This window comes from Macaca nemestrina, chromosome 5, assembly GCF_043159975.1.
Source record: "Macaca nemestrina isolate mMacNem1 chromosome 5, mMacNem.hap1, whole genome shotgun sequence".
Lineage (NCBI taxonomy): Eukaryota > Metazoa > Chordata > Mammalia > Primates > Cercopithecidae > Macaca > Macaca nemestrina.
The window spans coordinates 181,429,133-181,439,144 of NC_092129.1; positions in this window are offsets into that span (position 1 = coordinate 181,429,133).

Consider the following 10,012-nt stretch of genomic DNA (forward strand, 5'->3'; position numbering starts at 1 on the left):
CCTGAGTAGCTGGGATTACAGGTGCATGCCACCACGCCCAGCTAATTTTTGTATTTTTAGTAGAGATGGGGTTTCACCATGTTGGTCAGGCTGGTCTCGAACTCCTGACCTCGTGATTCACCTGCCTCATCAACAACAATGTATTTTTAAACTGCATGAGTTTTTAGAGATTAATCTATCCTCCTTTAAGAGATAAGGAAAGTGAGGCTTAGAGAGGCTGATATACTATGATCCAGAAGTTGTCCAAATCTGTTTTATGATTTATGACCTTAAGCACGTTAATTATATTTTAAAATTCTACTTCATTAAAACATCATGGGAAGGTACAGCAACACAACATTTGTAATGAGGTTATTGCATAAACAATCATAAGGCAGAAGGGATGTGAATCCTCTTTTTAGCACACTAGTAAGAAATTCATACCACATCCTAAGCTACACCAGTCATTCCACCCTGCAAACCAGAGCATGAAAAATGATCTCAGCTCATGACTAATCCACTGCCCGAGCTAGGCGACGTTCACACCTACACTATCTGCGACATGGAGTTGTCTATTCTTGAAAAGCATCATCTTCTGTAGCAAGGAAAGTCAGTTAAGCGATTACTTGCTGAAAAGCTCCTAGGAGCCAAACATTGTGGAGGGAACATGACTATGACTGTGCTTGCTCTCAGAAGGCTTAGAACCCATAGCCAAAAAGACAGAACCTATGCAGTGTGATGTGAGCAGAGGAAGGACAGACTTAATGAAGTGGATCGTTAGATGAACACTTCACATTTTTTTTCATAGATCATGGGGGAAGGATTTCAAAAAAATTAGAGAATGGAAGAAATATGGAATTCTAATTCAAATACTTTCTGCTTCAAACAAAGTTGGCTAGTCACAGAGATGGCAGTTGAGTAATTTTTGTGCAGAGTAAAGAAATACCACACCCAGGACTTTGTAGGTTGCTCAAGCAGATGGCCACACGGACCCTGCCTCCTCAGAGCCTGCTGTGACTAGAGCGCAACTAGTGCAAGTGACAAGAGACCTGCCCCATGTGTGCACTTGCTCCTCAAGCTCCTGACATTCACCACCCCCCACACTTGGGGGATCTCGTACCAGAAAGTCTATTCTTGGCCCAATAGACTTTCTGTTCCACTGTGCTCGTCTCAACGACCTGCAACAGTGAGCTGGTGATGAGGCAGGTAGATAATTTGCAGGCTACAGAGTGGAATTCATACGTTTTATTCCTTAGTAAGGAGCCAAATGAGTAAGAAGGTGTGTTTCCACTGGAAGCCACAAGCTAAAGCAAAATAGGCAAGAAGCATAAATGGACTTGCTCAAAAGCCTCTCTCTTCCCTCAGAGCCCAGCTAGCCAATGTGTGCCTTTGTGAGACTCAGAAAAAGACGTCCTCTCCTCTGGATTTCTGCCTGCTCACCATTGGCCCTCAGCCAGACCCCCTGGGCCTTGCCCTCCCCACACAGCCACACAGCAGCCAGTTCCCCACCCATGCAGCAGTTTCAAGTGTGGATGAAAAACACCTGGAAAGAAGCAGCAGCTGGTGTTAGAAGGGATGACAGGGGAAGGGGAAGAAGAAGGCAAGCCCAGGTAGCATGGGACTTAAGCAGGACTCAGGACCTCCTTAAGGCCTCATAAGTCACCGAATGTGTTTAGAGCAAGGAAGAAAAGATAAATGACAGCTACAGGTAGGGAGGCAGGAGGTGGGTCTGAAAAGAGCCTGTTTGCCACCAAAAACTTATTTCTAGGCTATTGACGGCAGGTCACATAGCACAGTGAAGTGGTTCTCAAAGTGTGGTCCGTGTGGACCAGTCCCATTAGCACCCCCTGAGAACTTATTGTTAGAAACACAAATTCTTAGGCCCCATTGAAGATGGACTGAATTAGAAATTCTGGGATTTTTAACGAGCCCTCCAGGTGATTCCGATGCATGTAGGAGCCTGGAGCCACCGGCAAGGTGGCCGGGCAGGTCAGGCTCTGGGGGTTTCCATCCTAGCTGACTCTCAGGAAGTCGCTTTGCCATCTTAAGTTGTGTGCTCCTTTTCTCCATATAAAATAGACATACTAACAGCATCGGCTTATGTAGTCTTTTTGGAAATGGAGATTACATATGGAAAACGTTCTGCATGGTGCCCAGCATATGGCACGCAGGGAATACATGTTTGCAATTGCTGCTGCCAGCCAAAATGAAGCAGCAAGTGTGCTTGGAAGACTGCAGGCCTCCGCAGTCCCCAAGTTCAGCCTGTCCCCTGAGCGGAGAAAATGAAAGAGGATGCAGGCTGGCATCCAGGGAGAGCCCAGAGGGAGAGAGCAGTGCCCAGTCCATAACCACCCAAGGCCCTGGAACACCACAATGGCTCAGAGCCCAGGTGAGCAAGAGCGCCTAGGGCTGCACAGAGCTGGGCTGGGAAACCGACCCAGCCTGAGGGCTCAGCGCAGGCTTTGAGAGGAAAGCGATGCTTGAACTGAGATGGGGAGAATGAGTCACGGCAATACCCAACATTTATGGACTGTGTGCCAGACATGACTTTAAGCAATGCCAGATTTGAATCACGTAAGCTCCATTGTGATTAGGTAATATTTTGATACCCTTTTTATTATTATTTATATATATATATCTGTATATATATATAATATATATATATATTTTTTTTTTTTGAGACAGAGTCTTGCTCTGTCACCCAGGCTGGAGTGCAGTGGCGCGATCTCTGCTCACTGCAAGCTCCGCCTCCCGGGTTCACGCCATTCTCCTGCCTCAGTCTCCTGAGTAGATGGGACTACAGGTGCCCGCTACCATGCCTGGCTATTTTTTTTTGTATTTTTAGTAGAGACGGAGTTTCTCCGTGTTAGCCAGGATGGTCTCGATCTCGTGACCTTGTGATCCGCCCGTCTCGGCCTCCCAAAGTGCTGGGATTACAGGCGTGAACCACCGCTCCCGGCCGATACCCTTTTTAAAGATGAGGGAAAAGAAAGAAAATAACCTTGACACGCCAGGCGCGGTGGCTCAAGCCTGTAATCCCAGCACTTTGGGAGGCTGAGACGGGCGGATCACGAGGTCAGGAGATCGAGACCATCCTCACTAACATGGTGAAACCCCGTCTCTACTAAAAAATACAAAAAACTAGCTGGGCGAGGTGGCGGGCGCCTGTAGTCCCAGCTACTCGGGAGGCTGAGGCAGGAGAATGGCGTGAACCCGGGAGGCAGAACTTGCAGTGAGTCGAGATCTAACCACTGCACTCCAGCCTGGGCGGCAGAGTGAGACTCCGTCTCAAAAAAAAAAAAAAAAGAAAATACCCTTGACCAAGGTCACGGAGTGAAGTGGCTCAGATAGGATTTGAACCCAAGCAGACAGACTCCTGGGCCCACACGCCTCACCAAGTGTGGCTGGCTGGAGAGCTGAAAGAACCCTGGGGGCAGGGTGCTGAACGAGGGGAGAGTGGTGTGAGGTTCTGTTTCTCTTATTAAATCCGGTTCTAGGCCAGGCGCAGTAGCTCACACCTGTAATCCCAGCACTTTGGGAGGCTGAGGCGGGTGGATCACCTGAGGTCAGGAGTTCGAGACCAGCCTGACCAACACGGTGAAACCCTGTCTTTACTAAAAATACCAAAATTAGCTGGGCATGGTGGCGGGTGCCTGTAATTCCAGCTGCTCAGGAGGCTGAGGCAGGAGAACTGCTTCCATCCGGGAGGCAGAGGTTGCAGTGAGCTGAGATTGTACCACTGCACTCTAGCCTGGGTGATAGAGTGAGACTCCATCTCAAAAATAAAATAAAATACAATAAATAAATCCAGCTACTAGGTGTCCGGCGTGTCCTACCCCCTGTGGATGGCGCGGCCAGTGGGGTGCAGCACAGGAGGGGGTGCAGCTCCCTGGTGGTGGCTCCAACTCAGTCATGAAAAGTCACACGCTAAGAGACTAATTCCGCATGTAAGAAATCATGTGAGGGGGTGAGAAACAGCAAGCAATAAACAGATGGTGTAGTCACACACACATACACACACACACACACACACACTCTCATTGGAAAAAATTCCCAAAGGACACACACTAAAATGTTTATACTGGTTATCACTGAGAAAAAATATTAAACATTAAAATTGATTTTTACTATCTTTTATCTGCTTTTCGTTTTTTGCATCTGCTCCTGTGCCTATGTGCAATGATCATGTATTACTTTTTCTATTAGACAAATACATAAGCTCTACTTTAAAACTGTTCATTAATCTACCCGGTTAATGACAAATACTGAAACTCAGTCTTGGCCTGAACCTGGTGACCTGGACCTGGTGGAAGCCCTGGTGAGAGACAGCTTGGACACTGGCTCTCTCCTGGCTGAAGCCTGACTCCTGGTGGACAGAAACATCAACGACAGACTTCTATTTTCAAACGCCTACATACACATCTTAGGGAAAGTTCATTTATCCCCTCATTTTGTCATTCAACAAATATGTACTGATCACATTCTACATGCCAAGAATGCCGGGAATGTAAAAACAAATTTGAGATGAAGCCTTTGAGGAAGACGGCTTCTCTCTACTTTCGTTCGCATTTTGTTTTGTTTCAATAGTCGGGAATAGTATGGCAGTTTTCTTCATGTAAGTCCTGCTCCTCAGTTACAATTCGGGTTCTTCCCAGGTGGCTACTGAGAATGGACTATATTCTTCTTGGTGTCTTTTCTGATTACAGTAGTGACCCAGAAGCTACGGATTTTCATTTGTTGCTTCCATGTGGCCACTTTACTGGAGGATAAGCTGTTCGGGCCATTCTTGGTTCTCAAGGTATACAATCACACAGAAAGAATTTTGTTTCTCCTGAAACAGAGCAGTAGTAGTTCTCATTTCAGAGATCTGTGCACACTGGTTATTCTCCACCCTTCTCGCCCGGCTTTTTAACCAGGGAAACTTCTGGTTGGTCCTGCTAGTGGGAGGGACTGGCAGCAGGAGATGAGAGGGCAAGAGAGAGAGGAGTCAGACCGTGCATTTCCTCCGCCTAACCCCAGGTTCCCTACTCAAGAGCTGCCTCCACTCAGGGCCGCGGTTCCTGTCTGAAGGCTGCTGGCCGACTCTTGCTCTCCCAAGGCTCCCTGCGTGCTCCCACCCCTTGCCTCTTCAGGCCTTGCCAGGGAATAGCTCCTCACCTTGTGTTGGTCGCCTGAACCTTCCCCATACCTTTCTAATACTTGTGATCTCTGATTAAAAGTTTCTCAGTGGCCTGAGAGGACCATCTGCGTCTTCCCTGGAGCCTGACTGGCTTAAGAGCTTCAAAACATTTAGTTTTAAATGATTGCTTTTTATGAAGATTTGTTAACTCTATTAAAAATATTTCCTTCTGCTTGGTTTCTGCTTAAGTTATAAATGCCTCCGTGGGCTCAAACTGCCTGGAATCGCACCTATGAACGTGTAGCGGTGCTTTCAAACTGTAGTCGCTACACAAAGGTTAATTCATAAAAAAGTAAGATATCCATGGCATTTATATGAAAGTACAGGAAATTCATCCTTTCTCATATAACATCAGTATGAAAAGGCGGGTTCTGTCATTTGGAATTAATTGATAACATTGTCGGTTTGAAGACTTGTATCTGGAAAAGATGAGTTAACAACCATTCTTGTAACAACTGGAACAAATCTCTGCAAGTCACTATTCTTACTGTTATTAAATTCGGGTTTGGCTGTATGAGGGTGAACAAAACTACAAAATACACTGGGAGCATAAGGAATAAATTGTGTTTGGTGGTTATATTGCTTTTTCAGAATCAGAACATAATTTGTGATATTTATTTATTTACTTATTATTATTTTTTAAGATGGAGGGTCTCACTCTGTCACCTAGCCTGGAGTGCAGTGGCACAATCTCGGCTCACTGCAACCTCCACCTCCCAGGTTCAAGCGATTCTCCTGCCTCAGGCTCCTGAGTGGCTGAGATTACAGGTGTGCGCCACCACGCCTAGCCAATTTTTATATAGAGATGGGGTTTCACCATGTCGCCCAGGCTGGTCTCAAACTCCTGACCTTAAGTGACCTGCCCGCCTCAGCCTCCCAAAGTGTTGGGATTACACGTGTGTGACACCGCACCTGGCCCATAACTTGTGATATTTAAACGGCATCATATGGAAGGGCTGCCCCTTCCCAATTGTTGAATTCTACTGTAAACAGGCCAGAGATGTGCCTCCCTCACCGGAAAGTCTGGCTCACCGCATTAGTTTTTCCCAGGGTTCGGCTAATGGTGTACTTTCACAGTCGTGCTCACTGTGGTATGTGCTAGGTATTCAGGCAGGGAATATCTGCTTTACAAAACGTTAAAAATCTGCTTTCACATAATAAGATTCCTTGAAACCAAAAGACAAGCATTTCCAAACTTTCAAGCTTGATTTTACGGTTACAGAAAGTTGGCTGCTCAGCGCCCCGCTGTTGGATACAGCAAGAAACGTGCTGCAGGCTCTGCCCAGCACCACACGCTCCAGCACAGGCCCCGCGTGCGTGTTACATACTGTGTGTTCAGGGCCACATGTTTAACAGGATGACGGATCTCAAAGAGCTCTCATCATTTCTTTGTTGGCTTGAGTTATGATGCTCATATATTCTCCTGGCATACATTCACACCTGTGCCTTGACCACCACTGGGATCCGTCCCTCAGGAAACTGGCAGGAGCGAGTCACAATTGAAAAGCTTGTTTAGGAGTTAACGTCACCTCTGGTTACATCACAAGCACACTTCTTATCTGGAAGTAACTCCATCCCCCAACAAAAATGTGTGGTTTTTTTTTTTTTTTTTTGAGACGGAGTCTCGCTCTGTCGCCCAGGCTGGAGTGCAGTGGCTGGATCTCAGCTCACTGCAAGCTCCGCCTCCTGGGTTCATGCCATTCTCCTGCCTCAGCCTCCTGAGTAGCTGGGACTACAGGTGCCCGCCACCACACCCGGCTAATTTTTTGTATTTTTAGTGGAGATGGGGTTTCACTGTGTTAGCCAGGATGGTCTTGATCTCCTGACCTCATGATCCACCCGCCTCAGCCTCCCAAAGTGCTGGGATTACAGGCGTGAGTCACCATGATCAGCCTGTAAAAATGTTATTTTTAAAGAATCAAAATTGGCCAGGCATGGCGGCTCGCGCCTATAATCCTAGCACTTTGGGAGGCCGAGGCGGGCGTAATGCCTGAGGTCAGGAGTTCGAGACCAGCCTGGGCAAAATACAAAAAAATTAGCCAGGCATGGTGGTGTGTGCCTGTAGTCCTAGCTACTCAGGAGGCTGAGGCAGGAGAAGTGCTTGAACCTGGGAGGCGACGGTTGCAGTGAGCCAAGATCACGCCATTGCACTCCAGCCTGGGAAAAAGAGCACAAGACTCCATCTAAAAAAAAAACAAACAAAAATCAAAATTAAGAAAAAACTGGGCTATACATTTCTTAATGAAATACTAGTAAAGATAATGGATTGGACGCATGTGTAATTTTATTTCCTCCTAAGCCTCCACCAAAAATACAATAAAGGAATCCTTAAAAGCCATCAATCCTTAAAAGTGAGGAGAACAAGGGAAATAATGGCAACATGATGCTGGAGGTGGAAACGTGACGGGCAAATGACAACTGACCTGGCAAGTCCAAAGGGGAATGCCAAGGCATCAATGTGGCAAACGTCTCAGAGGCTTGGAAGGTGGCAGCAGGTAGGGAAGAGGAAGATGGGTCCCCAGACACCCTCTTCTACTCCAGGCCATGGGAAGATCTCTGAACCAGCGGGCCCCAGACAGAGCCAGGGGCTTGGGCACCATTTCAATCAGAAGATCAAAGTGATAGGCACACACTGATTGATGAATGACGACTTTCCTCTATTCCCTACCTGGCACTCAGAACGCAGGGAGCCATGCCTTGACCTACCTGACAGAAAAGATGAGCCTGGCCCTACCTACCGTCTAGTCTCAACACTGCGGCAAGGGATCCCTACAACATCAAAGTCTCATCACGACACTCCTTTGGGGGAAACCCTGAGTAAAAGTCAAAGTCCTTACCAAGACCTAAAAGGTCCCACCTTATCTGAAGCTCCATGATCCTCGGCCTCGGCTTCTACCACTGTTTCCTCCCCTCCGGCTAGACTGGGCTCCTTGCTAGACACTGAACCCACCCAGCCGTGCTCCCTCCCTCAGGCCCTTTGCACTTGCCTTTCCCTCTGCCTGGAATGATTTTTTCCCGGGTGTCTGAAAGTCACATTCACTTCCTTGAAGTCTTGGCTCAAACACTTTCTTTGGTGAGATCCACCTTGGCCACTCTACTAAAACTGCACCCATACCTCCCTACCCTTTCCGTATCCAATCTTTCATTCATTTTCTCCTTAGTCTAGCACTTATCACTACTTGGCATATTAACATAATATTTTTCATACCATAGGCTTCAAGAACACAATTTTTGGTCTCTTCTGCTCACTGATGTGTCTCCAACATCAACAAGAATGCTTAGCATAAAACAGGCACTCAATATTTATTGAGGCCAGGCGCGGTGGCTCACGCTTGTAATTCCAGCACTTTGGAAGGCAGAGGTGGGTGGATCACCTGAGGTCAGGAGTTTGAGACCAGCCTGACCAACGTGGCGAAACCCTGTCTCTACTTAAAATACAAAAATTAGCCTTGTGTGGTGTTAGGTGCCTGTAGTCCCAACTACTTGGGAGGCTGAGGCAGAAGAATCGCTTGAACCTGGGAGGTGGAGGTTGCAGTGAGCCGAGACCGCGTCACTGCACTCCAGCCTGGGCAAAAGAGCAAGAGCTGGTCTTTCATAAACAAATAAATTTATTGAATAAAAAAAGAAACTTCCTGAGAACTGAAAGACAGGAATTTCCAGGTTGAAAGGCCCACCAAGTGCCCAGTGCAGACTTTTAAAACACAGGGAGCAAAGACAGAAGAGTCTACAAGCTGGCAGAGGTTACAAACAAAAGACCACACACATCAGGATGCCTTCAAACTTGACAGCAATGTGGGTAAGTGTAAAACAATGGTAATTTCTTACCTGCAATTTATTCCTAGCCAAACTCTGACATGTCTGAAGGTAGAATAAAAGCATTTTGAGTCTCTCGAGGTCTAAAAATATTTTTCCTCCACACATCCCTGCTCCATGAAGCTACTAGAGGGTACAGGCCACCTGTGCCAGAGAGCGCAGTCCTGTCATCAGACGGGGCGCAGGGAGAGGTAAAGCAAAGCTCCGGGGTGATGACGAAGGGAGATTCCGGGGTTGGCAGCTGCACACTACGGTGCAACCACTCCAGACAGAACGAGGGAAGCCAGTCGGGGCCCAGCCTCTGCCATGTACAGTCCCTCCAGCCTGGTACAACTACTAGAGGCTGGGCGGCACTGAAAGAGTGGAATAAACCAAGAAGGCAGGATGGAGCCTCCAGAAAATGGGAATCTCACTCAGAATAAAGGCAGAGAACGTCCCAGGCCAACAGCCGGCAGCCTTCCAGACAAGGCAGGAGGACCCTAGGAGGGACTGCACAACGGCGGGAGGAGAACCCACCAGGCCAACAGCCAGCAGCCTTCCAGACAAGGCAGGAGGACTCCCGGAGGGATCGCACAACAGCGGGAGGAGAACCGACCAGGCCGACAGCAGGGAGCCTCCCAGACAAGGCAGGAGGACCCCAGGAGGGACCGCACAACGGCGGGAGGAGAACCGACTACCTGAAGGGGCCACCCTTGTAGGAATATGCACAACACGCGACTAAGGAGAGGGAGAGGAAGTGGCAGTAGGGACAAGTAACGCTCAGCTGAGCGGGGAGTGGCGTATTTTGTGTTCAGGACACACAAAAAGTAAAAGAAAAATGACTGTTTAGAAATACGGAGCTGCAAGAAGAAACCGGGGCAAGTGGGGAGGAATGGGCATGGGACTACTGGAGTCTTCTACAAGCCATTTAAAGAAGAATTCTTTTATGTATTCCTTTAAAGAAATCAGAGTTAACTTTCAACGAGATAACGCTGACTTCTCAACTAAGCTCCCCACGCTTCCTACCTAGGGTGATTTCTCCTTCCCAGTATCCACCGCCCA